General features: G+C 37.1%; 1 protein-coding gene and 1 pseudogene across 16 annotated transcripts in view; both read right to left on the bottom strand.

Annotated features, from left to right (window-relative positions):
• Nucleotides 1-27,574, bottom strand: part of ADGRL2 (adhesion G protein-coupled receptor L2) — a 678,543-nt gene that overhangs the window by 562,281 nt on the left and 88,688 nt on the right. For 15 of the 16 annotated variants that reach the window (XM_064372556.1, XM_064372557.1, XM_064372560.1 and 12 more), the window contains exon 2: nucleotides 9,551-9,731. The exons of the other annotated variant lie outside the window; for it this stretch is intronic. The gene's annotated coding sequence lies outside the window, so the exon portion shown is untranslated. The remainder of the gene's footprint in view (nucleotides 1-9,550; nucleotides 9,732-27,574) is intronic. 16 annotated transcript variants of the gene reach the window in all.
• LOC105710345 (histone deacetylase complex subunit SAP18-like) lies at nucleotides 18,694-19,166 on the bottom strand (annotated as a pseudogene).

The following is a 27,574-nucleotide window of genomic DNA, read 5'->3' as shown; positions in this document are numbered from 1 at the left end:
CACAGTGATAGAGGCAGTTATTTTTGGTAAAAGTGGATTGTGGACAGAGTAGCTGGTGAAATGCTCTTAAGTATTCACGTAAGACAAAAACCTTCCTGGCACTAAGAAGTCTCAATTGGCTTTTCAGCTGCACTGTGGTTTATTGTGTGCTTTAAATCAGCTCTAAGACTACACTACATACCATTGTGTCTGTTAGAAAATCATTATGGTGCAATTAAAAGCAATGTTGTTTCACAGACAAACATGGAATCTTCCTCTGTGTCTGACGGCTGTGTACTTCCTTGGTGCCTCCTGTGATTATCTGCACTGGTGATGGTCAAGAGATACAGCTGTCAGGAAAACACTCAACAGATGGCAGCTGCAGAGTGATGCAGCATCCTTTTTTGGGATGCTCTCTGACACGGGAGCTCAGGATTTCCATAAACGTTTGTGTGACACTGACTCCTTTTAAGCAACTCAGGCCTGGAATCTTCAGTGACAAAATTAATCTTCCTCCAGAAATGAAGAGAAATTGAAGTGTCCTTTTGAAATGAAGTGTGCAATATAATGCTAAAATGTATTGTCGTTTGTAGCTTCTTAACTATTACAGATAAGTACAACCAACTATATAGAAAGCCTGATATGTTGGTAGATTGATCACGTTTCCTTCAGGATGAGAGTGAGCAAGATAGGCCAGTTCTTTCATTTTTATAAAGCTCTTTAAAGATTGGCTTTGTATTTTTTAAAAAGAGCAATTTTACCTTTGCTTCAGTAATGACATGGCTTGTTGAATGATGTTGTCTGTGATGAAATTTGTCTTAGTGGTGCAAGGATTAATTATGTGGTCTCTTTTTACATCTCAGCGTTTTAACATGAAACACTGAAACTTCTCTCTTCATTATTTACACAGTACATATATGTGTATAACATTATTATGGAGATAAGAAAAGAGTAAACTGATCGACAATGACGTTGAACAATGCACTGAACAATACTGTACAATAATTATGCTAGATTATTATTCAGCATTCAGAATCTGAGTTACAGATTCCCTACAACTGACTTGTTTTTCTTCCTTTCGGTTACATAGATGCTTTCAGGTTTAAGGGCCTCACTTAACCAGTGAACAGTGTGGGCTGTCTTGATGTCTATCTTTTAATACAGTGACAAGACAGCATTGAATAGTAGGTATAGGTCCTGCATCTGTGTTCTAGAAAGTGTCCTGGGCACACCTGCCTGCCAGTTCCATTCACCCTCTAATGCCACTAAATGATATTTGGCTGTCTTTAGTCTGACCCGAATATGAGTATAGTCCTATATAATCTTAAAAGCAGGTAATGTGGGGATAACCATATCCCATAGGGTTAAGTTTAATTTTGTCAAAATTGTTGTCTTTCCTTTTTCATGTTAGCAAAATCATGTCCTGCAATTCACAAAGATTGATATTTCTTCTAAAACATGACACTCTGACATTTTCTGTTTGTCTATTCATGTCCCCAAAGAGGTAACCACATGCTATATAAGTTTTCTGTTAATATATTTGCAAGATGGTCTCAATGGTTGGTCTCTGAAAGATTTCCAGTAGATAAAACACATGGAATGAGAAGCTGCAAAAGGAGCCTTTTTAGTAAATGCACAGTGGGGCAGGGAACAGTGTGGAGGCTGTAAGAAACATGAAACATGACACAGCATAGATTTGAAATACACTGCATGAGGTTTGGGACAAAAACAAACATTTTGCTTATTCTAAAAGCTTTAATATAGTCTAGGCATTATGGTAAATACTTTGTATGTGTTATTTGATTTGATTTGATTCACACATATATGTAATATAAGTACTATTATTTTCAGTATATTAATGAGAAAATGGTGGTACAGCTGATAATTTGGCCAAAGTCACACAGTAAGATGGCCTTCCAGAATCTTATAATTTCCTAAAAGAGTATAATTGTTTCTTCCCTAAACAACAGTATGACTTTGTGCATAGAAGGTTTTCTGTGATGTTATCCTGGATATAGGCACTCATTAATAAAGCAATGAAAAAATACATTTGGCCAGGCATGGTGGCTCACGCCTGTAATCACAGCACTTTGGGATGCCAAGGTGGGTGGATCACCTGAGGTCAGGAGTTTGAGACCAGCCTGGCCAACATGGTGAAACCCGATCTCTACTGAAAATAGAAAAATGAGCCGACCACGGTAGCAGGTACCTGTAGTCACAGCTACTTGGGAAGCTGAGGCAGGAGAATTGCTTGAACCTAGGAGGTGGATGTTGCAGTAAGCCAAGATCATGCCACTGTACTCCAGGCTGGGTGAAAAGAGTGAAACTTCATCTCAAAAAAAAAAAAAAAAAAAAAAAAAGAAAGAGAAAAATGCATTTGTTTGTATGATAAAATGCATACTAATATCTCTATTAAAGTAATACAATTTCTATAAAAAAATTTGAGAGATGCAAATTTTTTTTAAGGATTCAGGTTATCTTTGTAATATATAGCATGTTAGTAAACCAGTTTTTCCTGAAACGTTCATTTGCTTTGTGATTAATATAAAATAATTTTATGCTTTCATTTAATATAAATTAAAAGAAAATTCTTTAAGTGAAATAAGTCTGTAAGTAGAACTATTAAGAAAATTGTATAGATCCTCTTTCTGTGGTGTATAGAGGTAGTATGCTCCCAGCTGAGATGAGTGTGAGAATGACATGACAGGATACATTTTTAAAATAAGGATACCATAAAAATGATTGGTAGAACATAATTTATGCAATTAAACTCTGTGTTTTCTTCCCAAATTTTGAATGTAGTCTGTTGTATGCCCAAAAGAGGCAACTAATTGGAAACCTAAAAGTGAATTCTAGATTTCCATTTGCTTTTTATTGCAGGGCTATATATTCTGGGGAGGCAAAAAGAATATGTAGTTGAGATGTTCTGTGGTTACCCTCAGTATCTTAACCGTGATAGTGGCATCTAAGGTGACACTGTCATGATGGCTCAAATACTTACACGGACAAGGCAGATCCACAGTGGAGCAAAGCACCATGAAAGCACATGCAGCATAAAGATAAAGAAAAGCCATTGTCTCATGGTAACTGCTTACAGTTCTGAGTATTCTACTATAAATCTAAGCTATGTAGGGAGTGGGATTTTATAGCTATAATTGCCACTTGAGATTATTCTGCTGTCTAATGCAAGTCGATGAAAGGGTCTAATTTTTGTTACAGTGTTGAAACATGACCTTAGGCAACCATTATTGTACAATTTTAGTTTTGAATCACTATGAGCTTTATCTTCAGTTATGATGTTCATGTCCCCATAAGTAAGAGGAGGATCAATAGTAAAAGAAAACCAGCAAATTGTAGCCTTTGCCATAAATCTAAGGTATTAGGTGGACATAATTTAAACAGTTGTTTTTCTTTTCATGAAGAATAAACACATAGTAGGAGAAAAAAATGAGGCTCTAAAGGGATTGTGCATTTCCAAATATTTTATAGCTGTGTTAAATGCAATGCTGAGCTTCAGTTCCACTGTGGAATATTTGCTGATGATCATTTACTTGTCAACTGAAAACTCAAAAGATGCTACTTGAGGTTTTTTGTGTGGTTTCAGTCTTGGCCCCTTTGTCAGGGTTTCACTGCATGATTGTCAAGAGCAGCTCTTTGCATGTGAGAAGACGGATGCTGGTGATTTAAGCAGGATAATACACCACAGTGCTTTTACTCAGCTGATATTTAATGATTTACCATTTAATGTAGTTCATCTTTCATAACCCTGAGTTCAAACAGAAGCAGTTGCTATTAGGGAGGCAATAATATTGAACTTCCCACCAGTGACCTAGGAGAGCTGCTTTTGTAGCTTTAGCTACTGGACCCATCTGGCCTTTAGACCCTAAGCACGGCAACAGAAGGAGAGAAACCGTTTACTTCCCGTCAATAGAGGACTGGGTAGAATGTATAATTATGCCAGATAAAGATTTTCAAATCAAAACTCCTTGTGTTAACATCACTCTGCAACTTTGAAGGACAAAACAATGCTCTTTACTCATTATCAAAAGAATCCTGAGAAAACTCAGAACACATACGAAAAATCATGTTGAGCTGAAATCAATTCAAAAGGAAGAAGTGTTCCTGGTTTCAAACCTGAAGATAAACTCATTTTCTTATAATTTCTATTTGCTTTCATTAGTGTGGGAGCTTTCTGGTAAGGCTTTTTCCCTCTAGTTTTAGAAGATACTTAGATAGATGTAGATATTTAGATAAATGGATGAATAGATAAACTACTTAAGCATTTCAGAAAACTAAAGTGTAAGAGACAGATCAAATGAGATTGAAGTCTTTTGGAGGAAGGATGGTATCCAATATGGTGATGAGAACTGTGTTATTAATGTTATCAAATAGAATGCTTTAAAGGCATTTTTTTCCTATTAAAATCCTTTCCTGGTTCAATTATCTGTTTTCACTTTGGTATTATTGGTGAGGGATTGAAAGCAGATTACAGGTTAGGTTGACTCTATTTTTTTCTGATTTTCTTTTTTTTTTTTTTTTTTGATTAAACTTCTAACATCTGTAAATTAGGATTTGCAAGGAAAAGAAAGGATTATCAACTTTCATTACAATTACAGGCTTGCGGACAACTGTTGCCTAGTTATGATTATATCTAATCCCTTGACTGCTTACAGGGGGCCAAAAATGTTTTTCTTTTCTAATAATATATTCCTAAACGACACAGAAGGCAGTTAGACCAAATGTTTTAACGGTGAGAAACATACTTAGAGGTGTTCAGTCTGATGGGATTAGATGGATTAAAACCACTATGTGGGTCTCCCATCCTGCACTGCAGCGTTTGTCATTCTCAAAGCCAGAGCTAGACTTCTCAAATCATTTTCTGATTTAAAGATCCATGTTTTGAAGCATTGCCCATAGTACAAAAGCATGTGTATTTACCTCTATGCATCATTTGAAAATACTGTCTTGGAGATATTTATGCATTTTCCAAAGTTTGATGATGCTTGGTATTTCGGATTTGTCATTTGGCAAATAAGTAGATATTTGCATAATATTTATAATTAGGCAACTATGACATTTAAAAAGATAAAGAATGGCTGGGTGCGAGGCTCATGCCTGTAATCCCAGTACTTTGGGAAGCCAAGGCAGGCAGATTACTTGAGGTCAGGAGTTTGACACCATCCTGGGCAACATGGTGAAACCCCGTCTCTACTAAAAACAAAAAACAAACAACAACAATAAATAGCTGGGCGTGGTGGTGGGTGCCTGTAATCCCAGCCACTAGGGAGGCTGAGGCAGGAGAATCGCTTGAACCCAGGAGGCGGTGGTTGTAGTGAGCTGAGATCATGCCACTGCACTCCAGCCTGGGTGACAGAGCAAGACCCTGTCTCTAAATAAATAAATAATAAAAAAATTAAAAGAAGACTTTCTCTACAAGGTTTTTGAATAAAGAAATAATCCAGAAGTATAAATGTGCTCTGCTTGACACTTTCGTATTGCAGTTCTTGATAGAAAGTTCCTTCATCTGCTTTTGAGGTTTAGTTCTGCTGCCTGGTATGCTGCCAGTCTAGTGTATTGCATTTCTGGATTCTTAGCCTCCTCATCAGTTGTGGAAAAACCCTTTCAACTGTTTATTTATTTGTGGCATCTATCTGAACTCCATGTGAGGAAATGAATACCTTAGTATAGAGAATTGTGTCAAAATTATAATGATTTCACTTAAAAAGGAATGATCAAAGTATAGATTCTATTTTAACATGGATTTGGTTAAATTGCTACATATTAGAAATCAGATATTAATGGATCAACCTCAACAAGTTAGAAAGTTTGATTTGGAATTTTATTTAAATTCATTTTTTTGTCTAAATATAGACAGGTATTTTATGAAATTTCTATTTTTCTGTTTGCTCAGTTTCAAGATTTATAGGAGATCTAATTTGAAACATAGCCAAAATGCCACCACAGAAACAGTGGATGGTTTTTGCCATAAAATTTTATTATAATGATTTCCAGGCTCAAGGGCATATTATCATGTGGCAGTGTGTATGTTTTAAAATAATGTTTCAATTTTTTTTAGCCATTTAAAACTTTAAAAAGAAAATCTAGACTTTTTTTGTTTTGAGTGGGCAGATATTCTGGTTCATTCCATTTTGATGAGCCCTAGCATACGCTGATAGTTACCATTGGACACTCTGTATTCAGAGTAGCTAGACTATTTCAGCCTTTAGAGAGCTGGATTATTCAGGTGAATGTGGTTAGAGCACTCAGTGAAACTGAACATTTCACCATTGCCTATTATTATGAGTTATTTTCAAGTGAGCCTCTTACAATACCTTTTTTAAAAAAGAGGAAATATAATAAAAGTGGGTGAAATATTGTCATGCAAAGGTGCCACATTTGACTGGAGGTGGTGGTTGGGGTTAATTTAATATCAGCTGAAATCTCCTAATGCAGCTTGGGCACTACTGACATATTTTCTAAAAATCACCAGATCACAGTATTATAATATTCAAATTAGTAAAGATTAGAAATATATCAAATCTTGTTAAAGAAATGACCTACCAACCTCAGAAGCAAGAAAACCAAGTCTGTAACTCAAATTATGAAATAATAAGCCAACATTTCTGTGAAAGAAGGGTGGACCCTAATACAACAAGTAGAGTCTAGTAATATATTTTCTCTCTACCCTGACCTTAAATAATGTCACTGTGTTCACAACCTATGACATGGTGCCATATAGCTGAAAGGATTTGTACAGAGAAAGAATCTATTCCAAAAAGGTAGAAGTAAAGTATTATTAATATAAGAAGGAAAATGTATCTTAATATTCTCTAAAGTCATACAGAAAACTCGTTGTGATCTAATAAAATATTTTGAAGGAAAAATTATAAAATAAAATATTAAAGAAAAAGCACTTTGCAGGAACTTTTGGATAATGTTTTGTAAAGTTAATGAACCAAAATTATAAATGATCATTATAATGATTTACCAATTTAGAATCACATAATGGCAATTAAAGTATTTTTCTTATCATCAAAATGCAAGTTTAAAAAAATCACATTTAGCATTCTTCATTTATTCTGATGCCATTTAAAGGGATAAAACATTGTATAGTACTCTGCATGAGTTACAACAGATTTTGTTATAATTATAAAATGTAATTCAGAAAAGTTTAAATTGTATTTTATAGAAAAATAATATAGTAAAGGAGGATACTTTTTGTATGTAGAATATAGCATGACATGAAAAGAAAATTTTCTTTAAATCTTAAGACAGTAATTCTTAAGCATGTTCTGAGAACTACATGCCTGATAATTACCTGGGAAACTTGTTAGAAATGCTGCAAATTCTTGGGATTTATGCCAGGTCTACTGAGCCTAATTCTAAGAGAATTAATTTCAGAACCTGTTTTACTGCATACATAACCACAGATGCTTCTTAAGAATGGACAACTTTCAGTACCACTCTCTTAAATATTTTACCTATATGATTACTTGGCACTACTGACCAAATTAAAGAAAACCAGTAGTATTGGGGAACTCTGAATTTGTGGAATAAAGAGAAGCTGACTATTTTCTGGTGAATTTCTACATTTAGCAGGTTATCTTATACATGATAGGCATTCAACCAATATGTATATTAAATGAATGAATAAATGGAATTTTATCAATTATATGAAGACAAATACCATTTGGATGCAAAATGTGAATGTTAAAATAGGAAATCACCGCTCAGAATACTCAGAGGAAACTGATTATTTAATCTACATGTGTTCAATAATATTTGGAATATGAGAAGATAAACAGATAATTTAAAGTTACAGAGGAGGTACTATGCAGGGAACAAGCTGAAGTATAACCATAAACTCTTTAGCAAGTCCCTGTTAATGTAAGAGGTAGAGATGAATGTGCTAGCCATTAATTTTTTTTGTTTGTTTTTTTAGCAGGAAGATTGTTCAGGGTATATATATGGTACAGTTTCTATATTTAGAGATAAATGTATTACACTTTAAAAAATCAGGAATATAACTGTTTGTACCCTTACATATTTGCTGAAAGTAACGTTACTTCTGTTTTAGCAATAAGAAAAAGGAGATATTCTTTTTCACGTTTGTTCATTTTTCATCCATTTAGCAGGTATTTACTGATTTCCTACTATGTGCAAGAACACTGCCTTCATTAGTATTTCAGGACTAGCCCAGAAGGAATAACTCTCCTTCTTATCACAGATGGTCGCCCACTGAAGTCAGATGCTCTGATTTGGGTCATACTCACAGGGAGGATTTGTGAGCAAAAGACATTAGCATTTACAGCTAATTCTTTGTTGAATCGAGCTGTCACAGACTTAAAAACATGTACTCAACTGTTTACCAACCATCATTACGAACTGCAGTGATACTTCCCTTTCCTCTTATCATATCTTTTGTTAGGGACCCCTCACTTCCCCACTATTGTTAAACTGGGTGTATCCACATCCTGCTTCTTTTGTAATAATCTTTAGAACCTCTTTAATAAATTAATGGACTAGTCTATAACTACTGAGGCCACTATTGAGTAATTTTGACAAAGAGATTGTATAAATACACACACACTGGTGTCTCTTAATTAAGAACGTGATGAGTAGGTAAAGGTATTTGGCAATAGTTGAAATCAGCAAGTCATTAAAAATTCTTCTGTGATACTACTAATTTGTTCATAATAGCCTTATAATTGCAGCATATAAACAAAGACAAATGTGGGTTGGATTCTATGTAAAAATATCAATCTTGTCTTTTCTGCTTAAAAGAGTTATAATTTCCACTTCTGGTGCAGTTGAAATAAGAAATAAGCTATATCCCGTGTGTTTGGTTGACAAGCTTTTAATGTTCAGGTTCCTTTTCTGAAAGGGGGCCTTCCTTTATAAAACGTTTGTTGTCGGTAGCTTTGTGTAGTCTAGGAGAAATCAGAGATGCAGCTGTCTTATGAATAACCAGATGGGAAATGGAAGATGATCAAACTTCTTCCTAGACCCCATGAGTCAAATAGGAATGACAAAAGATTTTCCTTTGCAACTGGGAGGAGAGTGAAACCGAATTATAAAAAGTCTTGTATACAAATGACAATAATGCCTAACAGGAGCCTCCTCCTTAAAGACAGGAAACCTGTTTTCTAAGCTTTTTCCATCACCAAAATACAGCCAGAGTCTGCTATGAGACTCAGCAGCTGTTGAACACTGCCAGAAACTCTGATGAACGTCCAAGACATTTCCTTCAAGCAAAATAATATCCTCGGAAGGGCACGTTCGGAGATCGTTCACACGGACTCAGAGGGGAGAGCGCCACCTATCGTATCACGGCGGCAGTGTCCAGGGCACCTGGCCATCCTTCCAGCCTCTCTTGCACCACCCGCCAGCACATCCTGTTCTGCCCCAGAGAGCTGCGGATAGTAATGTTCTGAGGTGGTCTGAAGTTCACCTAAGCGTGCTCATATCACGCTCTATAATGTGAGGAAAACACACGAATTTAAATCAGTTTTTAAAACAACCAGGCCTCTCTTCTCATTTACTAGAATGGAAAAAAATTCACTTTTATTACCTCGAAGATGCCAAACAGTGCCATTTTATTACTGTGGGAAGCTGGAAGTCATTTCCGAAACCTTTTGGCAAGGGTGCTATGTAGAGCATCCAGTTCAGTCCTTTAAGTGTCTTCTGAGAACCACCACACAGACTGTGATTTACTGTCTTCAGGAGTTAAAGGGACCCTTTCTACCCTGAAACTGAAGAAAGAAAGGTGAAGTGTGTTTACCAAGCATCCCAATGAGACTTGCAAGAATATGAGACAGCATAGAGAGGGGAGCCAGAGGTAAAGAATGCTTTGGTAACCCACATTTTACGGTATCTACTTTTGCATTTGCTTTAAAAGATTATGTTGGCAGCCTTTAGCAGTGTGATGATTTTTGTATATTGATCAATTGGTCTTTAGGTGACTTTCGCAGACAGCTACACAAAAGGGGGACTCCTTTTCCTTCTTCCTCTTTGATGTTTGTATCTTAAATAGGTTTCGGTACACTTCCACAGTGAATGCAGTGTCATAGGCTAAATATGTATGTGTATATGTATGTGTGTGTGTGTGTGTGTGTATATATATATATATATATGTAGATAATAGACCGCTGTGAAAAATAATTACATAGTCTATTACATAAAAAATGAGAAGCTGTCTGATAGTGTAAAAGGAAATCTAGTAAAGTCCTTTACTTGACAAAAATCAGTGAACTACTGACATCAAGTAGAAAGACCAATCTTTAATTGCCTTTATAGTTTTAAACTCCAATAAGTAATCATCAAAGCAACTCTCAGAGCAGGACATGACATTTTTTTCTTGTAAAGAACCCCACATCTTTCACGGAGCAATGTCTGTAGCAATTACATTCCTAATAGAATATTGTATTTATAAACTGTATCATAAAGGCATCCTATGGTAGCCTACAGTTTCCATGTCTTTTTTTTAAAAGTGAAATTAATGTTTTCTTACAATGTTTTGGTTATTGATGACAAAAACATTCTTTTATCCTTCTCTGCCTATTAAGTAAAATAACACAACACTTGGAGTGGATGAATGTATTATAATATTGGAAATATTATGTGGTCTGTTTCTTTTTAGGGCCAGGATGATATATCTGTTCTGAAGTATAAGATTCACGCTTGACAGTAGGCTTAGGGTTTTATGCTGTTTTCACTGCTAAATCTAGTAGCGGTATTAGAGGCCAAACCTTCAAGTAGCACCTGCTAGACAAATGGCTGAGGCGAGTGGAGAGCTACATCCAGGGACCAGGAATGCAGTGCATTCAGTGCAGGAACTCAAAGGTAACTAGAGGAATAAAAGTCCCCTTTACTTAAGAGGAGTGAAATCTAGCCAAAAACTTTGATATGTACATAATAAAAAGGTAGAGAAAACATCTAAGAGCAAATTTATCACCAGCTTGCTGAGTCATCATTAATGGCCATTAAAAGAAAACAATAGAAAAAAGAACAGTAATTAAAGGTAGAAAAACAACTGAATTTTTTTAAAAAGTTCTTCTTCTTAGAAATATGCCCAGGAAGCTTTGTCTGTTTAAAACTGCCACACACATACTGACTCATATGTTTGCTATGTGTATGTCATTTTTTCTTTTATATTTCCATCCATTCATCCATCTATTCATCCATTAATAAATCTAGCCATCCTTCACCCAATTACTCATCTATTGCAACCAAGTATTTATAAATTATTGTCTTTTTTCAGCCACTTGTAAATCCAACCTGTTTGAGGTGGCTGCTACATAATATGTAATATTACTAGTGATAGACATAGAAGATGGAGTCTCTTCCCCCAGGGAGCTTAGAGTCCAAGTGGAGAGAAAGTTAAGAATATTATTACTACACCATGTGATAGGTGATATGATAGCACTACACTATGAAGATAGAAAGGCTTCTAAGTTAGAGAGGTGGATCTGGGAAGGCTAACAGTAAAGCTGAACTGTAAGAAAAGATGGTGAAGAGGAAAGATAATTCTAGACAAAAAGCATGGTATGGTATATGAAAAATGTGTCCTTAATTATTGGTATTCATTTATAGTCACAAAATCATTTAACAAAACTCCACTCCTTAAAACACAACATGGGCAGGGTGTGGTGACTCATGCCTGTATTCCCAATAGTTTGGGAGGCCAAGGTGGGTGCATGACCTGAGGTCAGGAGTTCCAGACTAGCCTGGGCAACATGGTGCAACCCTGTCTCTACTAAAAAGATGGAAAATTAGCTGGGCTCGGTGGCGCGTGCCTGTAATCCCAGCTACTTAGGAGACTGAGGCAGGAGAATTGCTTGAGCGCAGGAGGCAGAGGTTGCAGTGAGCTGAGATTGCGCCACTGCACTCCAGCCGGAATGAAAGAGCGAGACTACAATTGAGAAACCAACAAACAAAAAAAACCACAACATTATATAATGATTCAACTAATAATGACTCGTGGAGGCAATAAAGCTTGGTGGTTACATGTATTGCATTTGAAACCAGATTTCCTGGGCTTGAGTCCTGGCTCTTACTCCGTCTACCTGATAACCTAAGGGAAATTATTCAACTTTTTCTGCCTCAGTTTCCCTTTCTTCAACTGGGAATAGTAACTGTACATATTTTTCCCTTAGTTAAAATGATCTTACTAATGATGTTTTTTGAAGAGATGTGTGAGTTATCAGAATCTGAGACTTACTACATTCAGAAACCAAAGAGGCATCATGTTCTTAAAATTTTAAAACTGTTTCCACAAATGAGAAAAACCTCTAGAAATTCACTCAGATTTCTGAGTTCAAATTCTGTCTTTGCTTCCTTCTAACTTTGAGGTCTTTAGCAAGTTGCTTAATGCCTGTGCCTCAGTTTCTCATCACAAACAAATGCAGATACTAATAACACCAATATCTCCCTCATGAGTCTGCTGGGAGAATTAAATGCTGCTGGGATGATGTGTAAATGTGACTGACATCACCCAAAGGTTTGTTTCATCATCATCAAAAAAAAAAAAAAAAAAAAAAAAAAGCCCTCCTTTAAAATGCTATAGTGGCTAATCTAAGGCTTGTGAAAAATATCTTTCCCAAAATACTTTCTATAGTTTGAGAGATGACATATAAATATTCTCATCTGCATTTGCCAACTCTGGAAAACACTCCTGAATGCTGTTGCTGACTTTGATACGCTGCCTTTGCATCTTTGCCAGAACTTGCTCTGGTTTGCAGCTATTCATAGAATGCCCTTGGATAATGTGATAGGTTGAATTTGAATTACTCCTCCAATCATTTTGGAGCCAGTAATAATGGCAACTAAAATGGTCATCTGGAGAATGAACTAAGCATGGACATTTTCCAATACAATCTCTTTCTAATTTTTGTCCTTAAAATAACTCAAAAGAAGATAATATGCTGTTTGAGTCTGTAAGCCTTAAACATGCTAACATAAAATTAATTTTCTGTGTGTACTTAATAGATGCTTTAAAAGACCACCACTCTCAGGTGGAATACAAATGCAAAATGACTTCTAAAAACTCACAAATTATAGCAGAACAGATATTGCACTAGATCTTTTCTCTTTTCCTGGAATCGTTTTTAATTGCAATTGTTTGAGGGCTGAGCACCAAGCCATTCAGAGCACTGTGTACAGACCGGCTTTAAATACATTCAACATATCATCACGTTGCTAATAGGATACAAATCTTTGGTCTCTCAAACATCTCTGCTTTCCTCCCACATATCAATGACCTAATACTGTTATATCTATGGCTAGGGCTTGTTAGTCCGCCTGAAGGAGTATAGAAGTTCCAGGCTGGCATAGCTTCTATTTTATTAAAATTTTTTTCTTGCCTGCAACCTGATTTCTTCTGGTCTGACCTAATTCCTTTGATGCCTGGGGCTTGGAGGCTGGTACTAATCTGCATCATGACTGTGTGGAGGAAAGGTAAGACAATTGAAAGAAAAGTAAAAGAAGGAAAGAATGGTACCTGGGTGCGAATGCTCTTTAAAACCAAAATAAGCATTTTGAAAGCAGGACACTTTTGTTTTAGTGCATCCTTTAAGGAAGAACCTAAATTCAATGCATGACCTAATACAAATTTCCCTTTTCTCTTAACTCTTTACTTTTAAATATAGTAAACCATTGCAAAACTATGACAAAAAAAAAAGAATGGCAGAATGCTAATTGTAGCATCATACGATAAATTCCAGGGTAAGAAAAATATCTGTTTATGAAAACTAAGTCATGCTCTAGATGTCATAATGATAGAAAAGGTTTGCGCTGACTTTCATGTAGAGATCGTGTGACAGTCTAAGCTTTGTTACTAAGCTTTGGAACGTGCTGATATTCAGAGTTTCTTAGACCTGCCCGCTAACTTATTGTTTCTCTGGGTCTGTTCCCAGTTTCTTTTTCCCTTTGGGAAGCAGGTTCTTCTTACCATTCAAATATTCGTCCAACATCTTGTAATCATTAATATACCAAAGGCAGGGGCAAAGGGGGCATATTTTCAAAGTGTCTCTGCTCTCTTGATTTTGGATTACTATGAATCCTGGAGAAGTGGAAAGGTGAAATTTATCCTTTCTTACTAACAAATTGCATGCCTTTTTTGAGATGTTGAAAAGTTGTAATTTTGTTTGCATGGATTTACAAGAAAAGGGGAGGGTGTCCATTTGTGATTTGATTAATAGAGATTCACAAAGTCATCCTTACACCTGCTCCCATCAGAAGAGATGCACTTTATTTAAAGCAAGAAAATGATCAGTAACAGTAATTGTTTTCAACACAGTAGCACGCCTTGGTACAGGGATATTTTCACTTCACAGATGTTTGAAGTCACTTGGAGCTCAGCCTCCAAGCTTGTTATTCATTTGGCATCCAAATTCATGTTTCATAGCCATGTGACTATCTTATGTGCCAAAAATAGAAGGAATCCTCTGAATTTTAGAGCTATACCGTAGCTGCCTAATCTACACAGTTTCTGTGTTTCAGGATACATTTGCAGATTCAAAATATGTATTTCAGTCAATTGTTTAAAACCATTTATTCAACAGATATTTAGGGCTGCTGACTGGAAATGTGTGTGCTTTCTATGTTCCTCCCAGAGGTAGGAGGTGTCTCCTTTTTATTCTCCTTTTCTTTTCACTTGTATTTTAGTAGCGGATACACCAGTGAGCAGGAAAATAATCACTACACAGATACTGAGAAGGAAAGAAAAAGAAGAGGGGTTTGTAATCCAGATAATTCACAACACAGAAAGCTAACAGAGGCATACCCAATGATAGATAGGATATTAGATTATTAGGGGTGTGTGTGTGCTATATTTTAGCACAAGCCCGTGGAATCAGCATTTTTCACACTGAAGAAAAATTTTGGCAGTTCAGTCTGAACATTGCTTCTAACAGAACTGGAAAGGCCATTTGAAAACAGTTTAAGCCCACACATCATTTCTTATTTGATCCAAAGAAATAGAAAGTCATACATTGGTACAAACTGTTGCTACTTTATTTCATTGGCTCCTCCCATGTAAACTAGTGAGCACTTATGAGCAGAAAATCCAGCTATGGAAGATCCCAAACCATGCATTATGGTTTTCTTTAGCAGAGATACCAAAACTGATCTCATGTTTAGTTTATATTGTTCAGTTGTGCATTGGGCAGGTAGAGATTAATTTGCGTTTGTAAACGTGCACACCGTTGGGGGCAGTTGTATTTTATGCACGGATGAACAAGGATCTTCTAGCAGCAAATCTATGGAGCTGACTTTCTTATGCCTTCTATTTTTTTCAAGCACAAGTCTTAGCACATGAACAGCAGACTGCCAATTTTAAACTGCCCCTTGAACTCATTTTTTAGTTTCATGTTATAATTAATGTGGTTTGTAAGTTAACATTAGGTGTAAACTTTATATGGATATACATACATATATTTTTCTCAGACACAAACATTTTTATCAAGTACAGTAAGAATGATTTATATTTACTTTAATACAATGACCCATTTAATAAACAGTGCTATCTACTATGAGAAGAAATAAGAAGAAATTTTTTAAAATGAGCATTCCATCTTACAGTGCATCTAGGAGAGATTGCTTATGTTTTTGCTGTATTTTTACAAAAATGAAAAAATTATGACAAATATGTATTAGATTAGCTTGTATAAGGTTTATTCCATCAAAATTCCTTTGCATCCTATTTTATTTTTACAGAATTCTGATGAGGAATAGGTAGTGCTGAATTCCTTAAGCAAGCTAGACCTAATGCTTATGATAATGATCACAGCAATTACAAACACAATAGATGTACATTGTCCCAAATGAGATCTGAACTCCTGATTAAAGAAAGACAGGGCCTCTTCCTTTTTTTTACTGTGTGTGTCTTGTGTAACAACCTCATTGTCTATAACTAATAGATAAAAATGCAATGAGGTGAGTCTGTAATACGACAGATAGTGAAACAAACAAACAAGATTGCTTACATTTCTGCGCGCTGTGCTAACCCCTTTCTCAGATGATCTTAGCAGCTTTACCTTTTTCTAATTTTGCTAACATCTCACAGACATGGAACAGAGTCCCCCTCCCCACCCCGCCCCCTGCCGCCCCCTGCCCCAACCCTCCAGCTCCTCCCTCTCCCTTCTTTTCCCCTTCCTGCTGTTTCATTACATTTTCTTATGTGCATACCATCAAGTCCACTTGGACACATAATCAGATTTGTGCCAGACTATGTTTCTTGGCTTTAATGGTTAGTTAGCTTTCCAGAATACACATGCTGCTTTATACATGCTTTTATTACTGACATCATGAGAATGCATCTCTCCTATGTTTACAATTGGGTGTTCACCCTTAAATAAAAGCCATGAGATCAGGTTTAAGAGAATTGTTGTTTAAGAGAATCTTTGAAAAGCAGAATAAAAACAGCTGTTATCTGCTTGAACCATTTCATTTTCTTTCATGATCTGAATGATAATGATGTGTAACAGTGGGCAGTCTCCAGCTTTCATTATACACCATACATCAGAGCCTTTCAGGATGGAATTGGGTCTCCGTTTCTGAGTTCCAACAGGATCTTTTCAACCTCACTTCTACCAGGTGTTGGTGTTTGGAGGAGGGGGTGAAGGGAGAATAAAACACCTTTGCTTGTTTTCCCACTGACCTCCGGATCCAGGAGGCTGGTTTTCATTGCCAATGTGGGTTTGAAAGTCAAACCAGGTCCTTGCTGAAATCTCTCTCGCCAGGAACAGACTACAAATATTTCCACATGTCAAACAAATGAACAATAGGGTGGTCCTTATTAATCAAAGCTCTTCTAAACCAAGTACAGATGGTAGCAATGAACTTCTCTTCTATGAAGATTTCTGAAGACGGGAGGAAATAGATCTCACAAAAATGCACATTTCTTCCAGAGACACCAGACGAGGAATAAGAAGCTCAACCCAAATGTAACCAAAGAGGAAATGAAACAGAACAATAACAAATAAATAAAAAATTTCAAACACGGGTATTCTCCATGATCCAAACTAGAAGGCTGATTGAGCTGATTTCCATTCAACACTCCCTTATCGCAAGCTGTTCCTGAGGATTCTGCAGCATTTGCCTAGAGACTGACAAGCTCAAATTGGTTTTAACCTCCAGAGTCCCCTTTTCATATCGCAGATGTTGCTGATTGGGGAGCAGAGTTTCGCTTTCCCCAAAGTATGTGATTTCCAGGCTCTGGTGGCATCTACTACTGAGAGCGTAACTCCTCTCAGACAACAATGTCATTTGCTATTTTTAATTAACAGAAAAATATCAATAGCAATGTTTGAAACTACATTGTATTCAAAACTTGAGAGTGAAGAGAGGGAAGCAATTTTATTTAAAGAACAGCCCAGAGGCTGGATGCATGGCTGTGTTTCTCTGACCCTAGCTGTGTTACCTAAGCCTCTTGGGTGGCAAAAAACTGGGTTGAGAAATCTCCTGGGAATAAAGACTCCTTGGGACGTTCTATATCACCAGATGTTACTATTTAGGAAGAGAATATTTCAGATGTTTTAGCAAAATTAGTTTCACTTTTTCACTCAAGATTGGTGCTATTACGGTCCCATGTAGTCAGTCCTTCAAGGTGAAGGATCAAACGAAGCTAAGATGTCACTCACTTCACACCTTATCTCAAAGCACTGTTAAACCTAAATTGTATTTGAAAGGTGAAAATTCTGTTGTGAAGCCCTTAACATAGAGGGTCTCTGATTTCCACTGATAAAATAAAATTCCGTGATGTAAAAACTTTACCAGAGGCCATTTCTCTTTTTAGCCTAAATCTTTTATACTGAAGCTAAGAGTGTACTTCCTCTTAGTCTGATCTCAGTAAAGAGAGCAATATTCAAAATACTTTAATGTATGGTTAAAGATTTTTCAAAGTCTCCTTTCAAACTTTTTCAACATAATTACAGTAAAGATGAGAAATTTTTCTGCTAATAGATTAAGTGTGTGCCTGAAACCTCAGATTAATTATAATCTTTTTCAAGAGGAATAAAATTATATAACTTTTATGAGGAGATAACACTTTATTGGATTTTAAAAGGAAATGAAATATTCTTTTTAAAGAATATATAGGCATTACGTATAAAAACAATTCCTTTACATGTCGTAATTATGATTTCATAATGACTTTTTTGGGGAGGTGTGGAGACTGTCCAACTGATATCTTGGTGGAAAATAAAAGGCCTTATGAAAATAATCTCTATTACTATTTTTAAAATATGAGATATTTTGTTCAATATATAAAATAGTATTTTTCTTTTTTCTTTCTTTTTTTTTTTTTTTTGTCATGCAGGCTGGAGTACAGTGGTGCAATCACAGCTCACCATAGCCTCCACCTTCCCAGCTCAGGTGATCCTCCCACCTTAGCCTCCTGAGTAGCTGAGACTGCAGGTGGGCAACACCCCTATGGCTAATTTTTTTTTTTTCTGATTACATACATGTATTTAACAGCACAGCTTTACACAGAATGCTAAGAGCACTTTTCTTCTTATTTTACAGAAGGGCTTGAAACATACGGACTTTCTATTAGTAATCATACAATAGCACATCCAAATCTAATTCCTAAATAGATGATGCATTATAATTTGTTTGGAATTTAAAGGCTTAATGGCAATCATCAGGGGAGGAAAAAGAGTAAGTTTATTTTGCATAACTGACCGAAACATAAATTCAAGAAATAGTAAGTAGAATTTAATATGGTCTCCTGCGCCCTGAAGGAGGTGGTGCCCGATTTGGAGGGGTAATTGCTATGTCCAAGTAATCTCCTATCTGGAACTTCTGCGACTGCAGAGTCACGGAATCATCAGTCCCCTTTCTGCCAGACATGGTGCTGCCAATCTCCTTAACTCCATAGCCAGGTCTTTTAGCAGCTGTAAAAACGAGTGCAAAATTGAAGCGAGTTCCCTTCTGTCTAGCTTCTGGGTAGACTTCTTTTACTAAGCCTGTCAGTTCTTTCAAGGTTACATCCATCCAAGTGTACATCTGCCAGTCGCTGGACGGGACGTTTCCCCGGGAGAACTCGTCCACTCGGTGGTGGCGGCTGTCATTGGCGGTGAAGACCCGCGGCAGCAGCGGGAGTGTCTTGGCTTGTTGATTGGCTTCTCTGCCTCCTTCTTAATTTCCTCCTGGGTAACGCGCGACTCCACCGCCATCTTCCTCCTACGGCCGGCTTAATGTTCTAATTATTCATAGAGACCAGATCTAGTCTTGAACTCCTGGGCTCATGCAATCCTCCCACCTCGGTCTCCCACAGTATTGGGATTACAGGCATGAGTCACCACACCTAGTCTGAAATAGTATTTTCCAATATCCCATTTGGGATATTCAGTTCTCTGAATATGTGGCAGTCCATCCAATTCTAAATTAATACAGAATCATTGCCAATGCCAAAAAAGACTTCATTCTTCCCATTTTTTTGTGTGATATTGAATAAGTGACAGTATCTCAGTGAAACTGACTTTCCCTGAGAAAGCGAAAGAAAGCATGCTGCTCCTCAGAGGGGCATTCCTCATGCCACACTTGCATGTACCTAAAAAGGCTTCTTATGGCACCACCATAAAATTCAGGGCAGGAGATGTACTCTGTTCCATAAGCAAACACAGTAACTTCCATGTGAAGACAATGAAAGATGAATCCATGTATTAGAACCTCAGCACTCTTGAGGAAAGCCTGAAAAATTATTCTAGAATGTCAACATAGCTTTTAGAATTTTTGCTAAAAGCCATGTTTATATTCAATTCAGATATGATACAAAATCTGTAAATATTAATAGTCATCTTGATTTGTCTACTCCTCTATTGTAATTAAATTAAAGATAAGGAGCTGCCACATAATCTGTTAGGTGGAATTAATAAGAACATACATGAGAGAAAGAAAGAATAATTTTGATGGAAGAGTCAGGGTAAAAAATGAAAGAAAAGGAAGGAGAGATCTGAATCTCCACCTGGAGAAATGTATTAGTCTGAGGAAATTTGGAATGACTACTCACAAGAATATGGAGTAAAAAGTTAACTATATTGAACAGTAATTAACATTTTAAAATGCTTACCATCTACTGAGCATTTCATTCATTGCTTTATACTTATTCAAAGTTTCTGAGTGCAGTGGCTAAGAGCTTAAGTTCTGGGTTTGAATGTGACTATTCTTTGACCTTAGCCCAATAGCTTCCTTGTGCCTCCAGCTCCTCATATATAAAACGTGATGAAAAACTCATTAAAAAGCCTTCTTCATAGGTTTATTATGAAGATAAATTGATTAAATATTGGGAAGTCCTTGGAACAGTATCTGGGACATACTAAACACTATGCAACGGTTTATTATGCAATATTCTCTTTTAATTTTCACAGGAACTTTCTACGATACAAACCATTATTTTTCTTTTAAAGTAAAGATAATTGGGGCTTCAAAGTTGATTACCTTGCCTAAGATCATACAGCTAGTAGATGGTGGCAAGGGGGTTGGTATTCTGTATATCTGATTCCAATGTCACAGCTTCACCATGCTGTAGAGTGAACTTATATTTAACTAGCAAATAAGAAATTCTGATAAAAATCAAAGACATTGGCTTCACTGACTACCATCTCTCTCTGTCATCCTTGGAAGAATAGTAGATAAATGTACAAATATAAAAACATATACATTGCAGAATGCATGTAAATGTGCATGTTGACATATCTAATTTTTGAACCCATTTTTCCTTTCCAAGAGTACCCACTTATTGAATTATTTGATAATAACACTACTTTTGATATGCCAACCTAGAGGTGCCATCACTAAAGAAGAAGTGTTATGGCCAGTTGCAGTGACTCACGCCTGTAATTCCAGCACTTTGGGAGGCTGAGGTGGGCAGATCACCTGAGGTCAGGAGTTCGAGACCAGCCTGGCCAACATGGTGAAACCCCGTCTCCACTAAAAATGCAAAAATTAGCTGGGCGTGGTAGTGCGCACCTGTAGTCCCAGCTACTTGGGAGGCTGAGGTATGAGAATCACTTGAACCCAGGAGGTAGAGGTTGTTTGAAAATGGGTATATTCTCCACTAAACTGAAAGCTCCATGAATGTAAGAATTATTTCTGGTTTGCTTATTCTTTTATCTCTGGCACGTAGAATGGTGTCCAGTATGAAATGAGATAGCTGCACAATGTTTGCCATATTAATCAACAAAAGTCTCGGCCCTCTGATGGGCTGTTAGCGGGTGATGGTGGGAGTTTAAATAAAGACTGGTGCACATGCACGGCATGTTGGAGGCTGTGAGAACGAGAATGCTCTGTGGACAGTGCTGTTTCAGGGTTGTTTCAAAATAGAAAATATGGACAAAAGATAACACTAAGAAAATGGAAGACAATAGGAAAAACAAGATCAACTTAAGAAAAACCTGAGTTGTTTTGTTTCAGAGGAAGGTAGGCAGTTCAGAAGGAATTTTTGTTTTGTTGTAGCAGCTTTGAGTTGATTCTCTTTCTGAAATCTTATTAAAACAAGGTGGCTATGGTTAGAACCTATAGGTTAGAATAATGTATACCAAGTGGGTTGATGGCAGCAGTAATATCACCTTTATATGGTGGATTCTCTTGGTATGTATCAAAGAATCATCACCCAGTGACACCTGGGTGCAGGAACTCGTATGTGATTAATCAAGGAAGCACCTTCTCTGTTGAACTCTGGAGAGAAGTTTCTGTACCCAGCAGGTGAAATAATACTGGGGAGCCTGGCAGGCAGAGTGGCATATTCCCTCCTGACCTCAATTTCCCAGCCACGGTGCCGTCTGTTTGTGTGTAAGAGCACTAGGCTAAGAAAAACAGCAACGATTCTATCAGGACCCCACAGTATAGGGAGATAGTGATCTTCTCATTTAGTCAAGTAAAAAGGCTAGATTTCAGTGGCATTTGAGAAAGAAGAAAGATAGACTAATTTGGCTACCCATTTGAAAAGAAAGCATGCCATCTGCTAAATCTTTCCTTACCAATTTATGACCATTTAATTTACATCTCTTGGAATTGTAAAACAAACAAACGAACAATTACTAATTTTAATCCTTTAGAGGGAAATCTTTATTCTCTTTCTTTTTTTCTCTATGGCTGAACAAGTTATTATCTTTAAGGAGAGGCTGTTTCTAGGTATATAAACAGAATATATACATTTGGGTTTATTTTATTTTGAAGTTAAAAGTTAAAAATGGGACACAATTATATGGGTTTTATTCTTCTTAATAGATAATCCCCTAATGCACAGTGAGTTTGAACAGGTATCTGAAAATGATGCTGCTTAATGATTTCATGGACAACTAAGACATTTTCTGAGGTTGACTGACTAAAAAAAATTTCTCAGAAATCAAGCACTCTTAAAAACATGCAAAATGAGGAGGACAGAGCAAGATGGTCAACTAGAAGCTCCTAGCACTCGTCACCCCACAGAGGCTGCCAAAACAACAAATAAACTATATTCGAATACAGTAACTAAAGGACAGTGCCAGCATACATCAAAGGAGCTACACAGACCCTGGAGAACACAGAAACTCAGCATGGCCACATAGCGAACAGAAGGAAGTACCTGCTCTCTACCACATCTCCCCACAGCTGGGATCAGCTGGGAACCAGAAGGACCTTCTCCCTACAGGGAACAGGTAAGCTAGAGGATCCCAGTTGCCCCAGGCAGAAACTATAGTCTTCAGCCTTGGACAACTATAGACTTCAACACTGGGGTCTCCTGCCTGTGTGAACTCTAGGCAGCTGAGGGAGCTGCCTGGATAGGAAGCAGCCTCAGGCATCCCAGAACAGTCTCACCCCTGTGTGTCCAAGCAGAAGTGGTACTGCCTCCTGGAGAAACAATGCTCTGGCCACCCAGAGCAAGTACCTTGGCCATCACCTAACTGGTATCAACATTGAAGCATTTTTGCCCAGACATGAGGAAGCTATGCCTTGGCTGCCCAGAGTGGCCACAAATCCTAGTACCTAAGCTGAAGTAGCACCCTGCCTCCTAAGGAAATGGTACCCGAGGCATTCAGAACAGTCACACTACTGGGGCTGAGTTGAAGAGGTGCATCATTCCCTGAGAAAGTGCTGCCTTCCTTGGCAGAACTGAACAGCTACGTATCCTAGGGCTGAGTTGATGCAGTACCTCACATCCCTGGGAATCAGAGTGCTGGCTGAGCTGACATCTTATTTTAAAGGCCAAATAACTCTAGTACTCTACTCCCCTGGAGCTGGACTCACTTCCTAGAGTCTGAACTGCTGAGATACCCTTCTTTCCAGAGAGTGGAGTCATTGCTGTGCTGCTCCCTGTCTCCTGAGGTCCAAAAGGCAGCTGTGTCCAGCCATTCTGGGGTACTTGCTGCTGCTGCACCTGGACTAATAGCACCTCATCCCCAGTGACCCACATTACCAGTAAGACCAATTTGCTCAGGTTCCTCAACTGCAGCCATAGCATGCTCCCCAGGCCCAAACTTCCAGAGCACCCTCTTCCCTAGAGTTGGGCCAGTAGAGTTCCCAGTCTCCAAGGGGTAGAATCATAGTTAGAATCCAGCTCCCAGTGCCGTCTAGGCAGTCCCTCAGAGTCACAGATCCCGGCTCTGTGGGCAACCTACATTTATCTCTGCCACAGACAGCAAACTTGAATCCCAAAGTCCAGGTGCTACCATAGGTTCACAGACTGAGTCTAGGACACGGGCCCCAAAGATGTTTCTGGTGCCTGCACCGGGAACCCGGCACTGCTGCAGCAGCTTGTAGGTCATGTCAGACCAGACAAGTGGCATGCCCTAAGATACGTACCCCCATTGTGGGGCAATGAGAACAGAAGTACCCCCCAAACTTTATCACTGAGGAACTTAATAACCGATGCTACCAGTACCACTGCCACAGACTTCTATAGCCTAGACCACTGAGGCACACACACAGTTACTGCTAATACTGAATATAGCTTAAGAACACCATTCTGTCTACCTGGAAAAACAGTCACTACACCTTTCCCAACCAGCAAACCAAAACCCAACTGCAAGTGAATGTCATTCTTTGCAAAAGCTGCTGTAGAAAGTTTGGAAGAAGTTACTCCTCCACCAGAGGCACAGACATCAACATCAGCACAAGGATACAGGAAATATGAAAAAGCAAGGAAATATAATATCACCAAACACACACAATAACTGTTTAGTTACAGATCCAATGAAAAGGAAACTATGAATTGCTGAAAAGAAATTAAAGATAATAATCTTAAGGCAACTCAACAAGATATAAGAAAATACAGATAGACAATTTAACAAAATCAAGAGAACAATTCACAATATGAACAAGAAAGGTAGCAAAGAGACAGATGTCAAAAGAACCAAACAGAAATTGTGAAGTTGAAGAATTCAATGAATAAAATAATAGAGAGCTTCAGCAGCAGACTTAAATAAGCAGAAGAATAAATCTATGAACTTGAAGATGGGTCATTTGAAATTACCTGATCAGAAAAAAGAGGAAATAAGAAAGAAGAATACTGAAGAAAGCCTACAAGACTTATGCAATACCATTATGTGAACAACTATTTATTTGTATTATGGAGTTCTAGAAGAAAGAGAGATGGAAAAAGCCATAAAAAACCCATTTAATAAAATTGTAGCTGAAAAGTCCCCAAATCTCAATAGCGATGTTGATATGGTTTGGATTTGTGTCCCTACCTAAATCTCACGTCAAAATGGAGGAGGGGCCTGGTGGGAGGTGATTGGATCATGGGGTAGATTTCCCCGTTGTTGTTCTCATGATAGTGTGTGGGTTCTCATGAGATCTGATGGTTTAAAAGTGTGTGGCACTTCCTCCATCACTCTCTCTCTCTTCTGCTTTGTCATGGTAAGATGTGCCTGCTTCCCCTTCACCTTCCACCATGATTTTAAGTTTCCTGAGGTCTCCTAGTCATGCTTCCTGTTAAGCTTCAGGAACTGTGAGTCAATTAAACCTCTTTTCTTCATGAATTACCCAGTCTCAGATTGTTCCTGATGGTAGTGTGAAAACAGGCTAATACAGATATGGATATCCAGATTCGGAAAGCTCAAAGACCCTCAAATAGATTCAACCCCAAAAGATTCTCTACAAGGGATATTATAGTCAAGTTATCAAAAGTAAAAGACAAAGAGAATTTTTAAAAAGAATAAGAAAAAAGTGTCAAGTCATGTGTAAGAAAATCTCCATTAGACTACCAGTAGATTTCTCAGCAGAAGTCTTATAGACCAGGAGAGAATTGGGTGACATATTCAAAGTGCTGAAAGGAGAAAAAGAAGGAAAAACCAATGGCTAACCAAGAAATACACTCAGTAAAGTTATCCTTCAGAAATGAGGGAGAGATAAAGTCTTTCCCAGACAAGCAAAAACTGAGTGAATTCATCACCACCAGAACAGCCTTGCAAGAAATGCTTAAGGCAGTCCTACATATGGAAGTAAAAAGATGATAATCACACCACAAAAACATGCAAAAGTATAAAACTCATTGGTAAGGCAGATTGATAGAGGAAAAAGAGAAAAGAATCAAACATTTTCACTGTAGGAAACCACAAAACTGCAACGATAGAAATGAGGAAAAAAAGGAAACAAAAGTTATAAAAACAACCAAAAAACAATTAACAAAGTAACAGTAGTAAGTCCTCACCTATCAATATAATCTTAAATGTAAACAGATTAAATTCCTTACTTAAAAGTTATAGACTGACTGAATGTATAAAAATATGACACAGCTGTATGCAAAACAACAACAACAACAAAAAAAGTGTCACCCTGTAAAGACACAAATATACTGAAAATGAATGGATAGAAAAAGATATTCCATGGAAGCAGAAACCAAAAGTAAGCAGGGGTAGTTATACTTATATCAGATATAACAGACTTTAAGTAAAAAAACGGTAAAAAGAGACAAAGAAGGTCATTATACGAAAGGATCCATTCAGCAAGAGAATATAACAATTGTAAAAATATATGCATGCCGAGCCAAGTAGCCAGATATATAAAGCAATTATTATTAGCCTAAAGGGAAAGACAGATTCCAGTACAATAATAGTTGGGGACTTCAACATCCCATTTCAGCATTGGACAGATTATCTAGATTAAAAAAAATCAACCAAGAAACCTTGGATTTAAACTGCATTTTAGGCCAAATGTACCTAACAGACATTTACAGAACTTTTCATTCAACAGCTGCAGAATACACATTCTTTTTATCAGCACATCAAACATTTCTTCAGCATAGACCACAAGTTAGGCTGCAAAAGTCTCAACAAATTTAAAATAATTGAAATAATAACAATTATCTAAGAAAGAAAAGACCTAAATAAATAAAATCAGAAACAAAAAAAGGAGACATTATAACTAATACCACAGAAATACAAAGAATTGTTAGAGACCATTATGAATAGCTCTATGCCAACATGTTGGAAAACTTAGTGGAGATGGTTAAATTCCTGGATGCATACAACCTACCAAGATTGAACCAAGAAGAAATAGAAAACTTGAAGAAATCAATCACAAGTGACAAGATTCAATCAATAATAAAAAGAAAAGCCCATCAAAGAAAAGCCCAGTACCTGATGGCTTCACTGCTGAATTATACCAAAGACTTAAAGGAGAATGAATATCAATTGTTCTTAAACCTTTTCAGAAAACTGAAGAAAAAGAATTCTTCCAAAATCATTATATGAGGCCAGCAATACTGTGATATCAAAATAAGACAAGAACACAACAAACGAAGAACACTAGAGGCCAATATCCCTGATAGACATAGATGCAAAAATCCTCAACAAAATGCTAGCAGCAAATTCAGCAGCAAATGAAAAAATTATTCAACATGATCATAAGGGATTTATCCCAAGGATGCAAGGATGGTTCAACATAAACTAATCAATAAACATGACAAATCACACAAACAGAATCCAAGACAAAAATAGTGGATCACCTCAATAGATGCAGAAAAACCATTTGATAAAATTCAGTATCCATTCATTATAAAACCCCTCAACATATTAGTTATAGAAGGAATGTACCTCAACACAATAATGACCACATGTGATAAACCCACAGTTAACATACTGAACTGAGAAAAACTGAAAGCTTTTTCTCTAAGAATTTAAACATGACAAGGATGCCCATTCTCACCACTCTTGCTCAATATAGTACTGGAAGTCCTAGCCACAGGAATTAGGCAAAAGAAAACAAAAACAAACAAACAAACACACAAACAAAAAACAAGAGCAACCTAAGAGGGAAGGATTAAGTATAACTTTCCTTGTTTGCGGGAATATGGTCACATATATAGAGAACCCTAAATGCTCCACCAAAAAGCCATTAGAACCAATAATTAAATTCAGTAAAGTTGTAGGATACAAAATTAACATGCAAAAATCAATAGCATTTGTATACACCAACAATGAACTAGTGAAAAAAGAAATCAAGAAAGCAATCTTATATCCAATAGCTACGAAATCATTACCTGGGAATACATTTAACCAAGAAGGTAAAAGATCTCTACAAGGAGAACTATAAACACTGATGAAAGAAATTGTAGAGGACACAAAAATGGAAAGATGTCCCATGCTCATGGATTAGAATTAACATTGTAAAA

The sequence above is a fragment of the Aotus nancymaae genome, unplaced genomic scaffold (genome assembly GCF_030222135.1).
Source record: "Aotus nancymaae isolate 86718 unplaced genomic scaffold, 86718_ANA_hifiasm-v0.15.2.pri h1tg000007l, whole genome shotgun sequence".
NCBI lineage: Eukaryota > Metazoa > Chordata > Mammalia > Primates > Aotidae > Aotus > Aotus nancymaae.
This window is presented reverse-complemented; position numbering and strand designations above follow the sequence as displayed.